This window comes from Phascolarctos cinereus, unplaced genomic scaffold, assembly GCF_003287225.1.
Source record: "Phascolarctos cinereus isolate Bilbo 61053 unplaced genomic scaffold, phaCin_HiC Scaffold_5;HRSCAF=322, whole genome shotgun sequence".
NCBI lineage: Eukaryota > Metazoa > Chordata > Mammalia > Diprotodontia > Phascolarctidae > Phascolarctos > Phascolarctos cinereus.
The window spans coordinates 190631906-190637620 of NW_027555958.1; the positions used below are offsets into that span (position 1 = coordinate 190631906).

At 37.5% G+C, this 5715-nt stretch overlaps 1 pseudogene; it reads right to left on the reverse strand.

Annotated features, from left to right (window-relative positions):
- Nucleotides 1–3399: 3399 nt before the first annotated feature.
- On the reverse strand, nt 3400–4525 carry LOC110217710 (ADP/ATP translocase 3 pseudogene; annotated as a pseudogene).
- Between the last annotated feature and the right edge of the window lie 1190 nt (nt 4526–5715).

Genomic DNA, 5715 nt, shown 5'->3' on the forward strand with positions numbered 1-5715 from the left:
CTTTCAGGTGGTGAGCAGTGGATTCTTTCTATAGTTATTTTACCTTCTGGTTCTAGGACTTCTGGGCAGTTTTCCTTTATGATTTCCTGACAGATACTGTCCAGGCTCTTTTCTTCATCATGATTTTCAGGGAGTCCAATAATTTTTCAATTGTCTCTCCTGGATCGATTTTCCAGGTCGGTTGTTTTACTGATGAGGTATTTTATGTTTTCATCCATTTTTTCATTTTTTTGTTTCTGTTTGACTGAACAATTCAAGTACAGTGGAAACACAATCAGGATGACACAAGATTTAGCAGCTTCTACATTAAGGGACTGGAGGGCATGGAATATAATATTCTGAAGGGCAAAGAAAATAGGATTACAACCAAGAATCACCTACCCAGTAAAACTGCGTATAATCCTTCAGGGTAAAAAATGGTCATTCAGTGAAATAGGAGACTGTCAAGCATTCTTGATGAAAAGACCACAGCTAAATAGAAAATTTGACTTTCAAATACAAGACTCAAGTGAAACATGAAGAGGTAAACAGCAAAGAAAAGTCATAAGAGACTTATTAAGGTTGAACTGTTTATATTCCTGCATGGAATAATGATATTTGTAACTCATGAGTCCTTTGTTAATATTAGGGTAGTGGAAGGGGAAAATATATGTGTATGTAGATTGATAGATAGATAAGATAGATAGAGGGCACAGGATGAGTTGAAGATGAAGGGGTGATATCTGGAAAATAAAATTAAGGAGTGAGAGGATTATACTGGGAGAAGGAGAAAGGGAGAGGTAGAATGGGGTAAATCATCTCACATGAAACAGACAAGAAAAGGCTTTTACAGTGGAGGGGAAACAGGGAAAGGTGAGAGGGAATGAGTAAAACTTATTCTCATAGGATTTGGCTTAAGGAGGGAATAACACACAACTGGGTATGGAAATCTATTTTACCCTACAGGAAAATAAGGGGGGAAGGTGACAAGAGAGCAGGGAGATGATAGAGGGGAGGGCAGCTTGGGGGAGGGGAGAATCAGAAGCAAACACTTGTGAGGAGGGACAGGGTCAAAAGAGAGCATAGAATAAACAGGGGGTAGGATAGGATGAAGGGAAATATACTTAGTTTTTCGTATCGTGACTACTGTGGAAGTGTTGCATGACTGCACATCTATAACTTGTATCGAGTTGCTTGCCTTTTCAATGAGAGTGGGTGGGAAGGGAGGAAGCAAGAAAATTTGTAAGCCAAAGTTTCAAAAACATGTTAAAAATTGTTTATAAAATTAAAAAAATGAAAAATATGATTAAAAAGGTATATGAATACTTTTTTTCTTTTCAGAAAACATTCTTAGCTTGCTGGTGGTACAAAAACAGACCTTAAACTGAATTTGGTCTGTAAGTCACAGTTTGCTGACCTCTATCTAGAAAATAAACAACCAAGCTCTGTTTTGTAGCTGTTGCTGATTTCTCATATGTATGCTCTCATTGAAAATTTAACAAATGACGCTTTTAAACTGATTAGAGCTGGCTCCAGCACACTGCTGAAGACACTTCAAAGTCATCTAGTCTAGCACCTTCATTTTTCAGATGAGAAAACTGAAATTTAGAAAAAAAGATTAAAGTACTTGATTATATGATCAGTAAGTTGCAGAGGGGTGGGGTTGAACCCAATGTCTTACTGATTCTAAGCCCAGAACTCTATCCACTGTGCCATATCCTGACCAACCTTAAATCTCTGAAAATCTTGATAGGAATACATATAACACAAAATGAGAAAGGGAAATTGGAAATCCTCTGTTAATTCATAAACTTATAGATTTAGAGCTAGAATATATTTAAAGATCATCTAGTCCTAATTCTTCATTTTGCTAATATGAAAAAAAAAATGAGATCTAGAGAGATTAGGTTAACTTGCTCAATGTAACTTAGATAGTAAAAGATGCCAAGTTAGGATATGAGCCCTGGTTCTCTAATTCCTTATCAGATCTTCTTTTCAACCTACTGTTATTTCCCAACCCAAAGTGAATAGCTGGCCAAGTGAAATAATCCAGTTTAGTTCTTATTTGATCTGGATTGTATCTTCCTATTCATCAAACACATACAGTAATTAAATATCCTCTTACTTTTTGTGTTATATACATACATGCATGCACACATACACATGCATAACATACACACACATATTCTCCCACAGATAGAAAAGTATGGCTAGATGTGTCCAATATTGGAAATCAAAAGAAGGATTGAAAATTGATCCATTTGCACAGCAGATAAGAAATCAGAAAGAGTCTTATATAAACTAATACAGGCTATAAGCATAAGATAACATTTTTTTTTACAATAACAACATTATAAAGGAAAAAAATTCCACCTTGAAGGCCATTGGAACTTTACATCATGTAATATACACCATGAATCTAGAGGACTTAATATGAAATATTAATTAATTAATATTGCCAGAAAGGAGATGGACTTCACAAACAGAGTGAGACATACATTTTTGACATGGTCACTGTGAGAATTTGTTTTGCTGGACTACATATATATTTGTTTTGAGGTTTTTAAAAAAAATTCACTGTTTATTTGGGGAGAAATACAAGAGAGAAATAATAATAAAGGTTTGCAAATAAACATGCAATATATATATATATATATATACACATTTAAATATAAATTCTTTGTTTATTGAGTCTTATGTTTTCTGCTATGCTTTGAACATTGGTGTTAATGGGAAAAGAAAGCATTGCTCTCTGTGCAAAAAATGGCTAAGGTGATCCAGGTCTATATATTTTATTTTACATGTCTGTTTCATAACATACTGACAAGATCTATTTTTTTTAATGGTGTTAAGGCTAAGAGGAAATACGGAATTTAAACTCTTATTCTAATTAATTAAATTCTTATGGATAGGTGATTGTTAGTGAGAGAAGAGGATTTCAAATGTGGGAAACGTATTAAACATAATAAAAATAACACTGCTTCCCTCACCTCATTTTCAAGAACAAATAAATCAACTCAACAAATATTTATTAAATATCTACTATGCCAAACACTGCACTATGGATACAAAGAAAAGCAAAAGACAGTACTTGCTCTCACAGAGCTTTCAGTCTAATGGAGGAGGCAACATGCAAGCAACTATGTACAAATATGATATGTACAGTATGAGTTGGAAATAATCAGCAAAATAATTTTGTTTGTCTTCTGTGTATTTATTGTTTTACAGCAGAATGCCCAACACAGATCATCATAACTGCCAAATAGCTGTGCAAAATAGTATATATAGTGCTACAAATGGGGAGACATGATTTTTTAAAATAAATACTTAAACACAAATACATGTTCCTACGAAAGAGCGTTTAAACTAGATAGTCTAAGTTGATCTGCCTCCTTGGACCCACAGTAACTGTTATTTCCCAAAAAACCAATAGAATCAATATACTGAATCATCATCAGTTCCACTGTGTGAATAATGGATCACAATAAATAAGTCCCTTTTTCTAAGAGCGTTTCCTGGCTCCCCTAACAAACATGATCTGGCCTGGATAAAAAGACAACAGGAATTTCTTGAAGGTCAATGGTGCATAATGCTAAGTATGGTTAAGTATTCTACAAGATCTATATTCACTGGTTCCTTTAGTTAGGGTGTACTTAGATTACTTTCTTGAATTCATCATACGGGACAAGCACGAAAGCTCCACCCATGCCTCTAAGAACATTGGACCATGCACCCTTGAAGAAAGCTTTGCCACCCTCATCTTTAGCAATCTTTCTCCAGCAGTCAACTGTTCCAGTGTACATATCAGCTCCTTTGCATCCAGACTGCATCATCATTTGCCGCCTTACTGTATCAAAGGGATAGGAGAGCACACCTGCTACAGCAGTCACTGTTTGAGCAATCATCCAACTTATCACAATGTGAGTATTCTTGGGATCTGGGAGCATGCCTTTTGTTGTGTCATACATTCCAAAGTAAGCTGCTCTATAGATAATGATACCCTGCACTGAGACATTGAAACCTTGATACAAGCCATGAATTCCATCAGACTTGGTGATTTTCACAAGGCAGTCTCCCAGACCTTTGAATTCTCTCCCAGTGCCAGATTTCCCAACATCAGCTGCCAAGCGGGTTCTTGAAAAATCCAAGGGGTAGACAAAGCAGAGGGAAGTGGCTCCAGCCGCACCACCAGAGGCAAGACTGCCAGCAAAATACCTCCAAAACTCTGTGTGCTTGTCCACTCCTCCCCAAAACACCTGCTTGTACTTATCCTTAAAGGCAAAGTTAAGGGCCTGGGTGGGGAAATATCTGATGATGTTTGCTAAGTTACCCCTCCAGAAGGAAAGGACCCCTTGTTCCTTTGGAATTCAGACTATGCAATCCACTATGCCTTTGTACTGCTTATCTGCAGCAATTTGTTTACTTGCATGTTGCACCTGCAATAGTGGCTTAACTCTCTCGATGGGGCCTCCGCAGTCTTAGAGATGGCAGCGGTAATGCCACCAGCCAGGAAGTCCTTGGCGAAGCAGATGGCCTATTCTATCATGGTTACGGGAGCGAGAAGATGTTAGAGTTGGAGAAGGAAAGCTGGAGAGAGAGGGCCAAAAGCTGGGGAACTCGCTGTTGCCTGCCGAGCCACTTGCTACAGCTCAGACCAAAAGCCAAAAGAATTTATTGTAGAAGGTGTGTGACATCATCAGAATACAACTTAAGGAAGATCAATTTTATTAGCTAAATGGAAGGTGGCCTGGGAAGAGACTTGATCCAGAGAGACCTGCAAGGAAGCTGTAACAGTAGTCTATGCATGAGTTAATAAGGGTCTGAACCAAGGTGGTAGCATTTTCAGAGGAAAGAATGAGTTAATTCAAGAGATATCATAGATAAAATGACAAGATTTAGCAACAAATTAAATGAGGGGTGTGACAAGGATGACACTAAGGTTATGAGCCTAGGTGACTGGTATAATAGTTGTGCCTTCCACATTAATGAGAAAGATAGGAAGTGAGAAGGGTTTGGAAGGAGAAGAGAATGACATTACTTTTGTGTAAGCTGCATTTAAGATGTCCATGGGACTTCCTATTTCAAATAACCAATGGGCAGTTGGAGATCCAAGTGTGGAGTTTAGAAGAGAGATTAGGACTGTATAATTAGATTTAAGAATCATCAGCACAAGGATGATCATTGAATTCAGGAGGGCTCATGAGATCACTAATCCAAATCGTATGCAGAGAGAAGAAACTGTCCAGGGGTGACATGAATAAAGATCCAGAAAAAAATGGCTGATAAGGATGGTCCAGACAGACAGGAGGAGAATCAGGATAGAGTGGTGCCCCAAATACCTAGAGAGAACAGAATATCAAGAAGAGAATGATTAACACTGAGTGGCAAAGGCTACAGAGAGGACAAGAGCAATGAGTACTGAGGAAAAGGCCTTAGGTTTGAATTAAAAAGTTGTTGGTAACTTTGGAGAAAGCAGTTTCAGTTGAATAATGAAGCTGGACATCTGCCTGAAGAGAACTAAGAAAAGAGTGGGAGGAAAGGAAATTGAGGAATCCTTTGAAGACAGCTTTTACAAAGAGTTTAGCCACAAAATGGGAGAGAGATACGAGATAATTTCCAGTGGAGATGAAATGATAGAAGGAGGACTGTTTTTGAAGCTGGAGGAGGCATAGTCATGTTTGTAGAAAGTACGGAAGAAACCTATACAAAGAGAAAGATGGAAGATAAGTGAAAGAG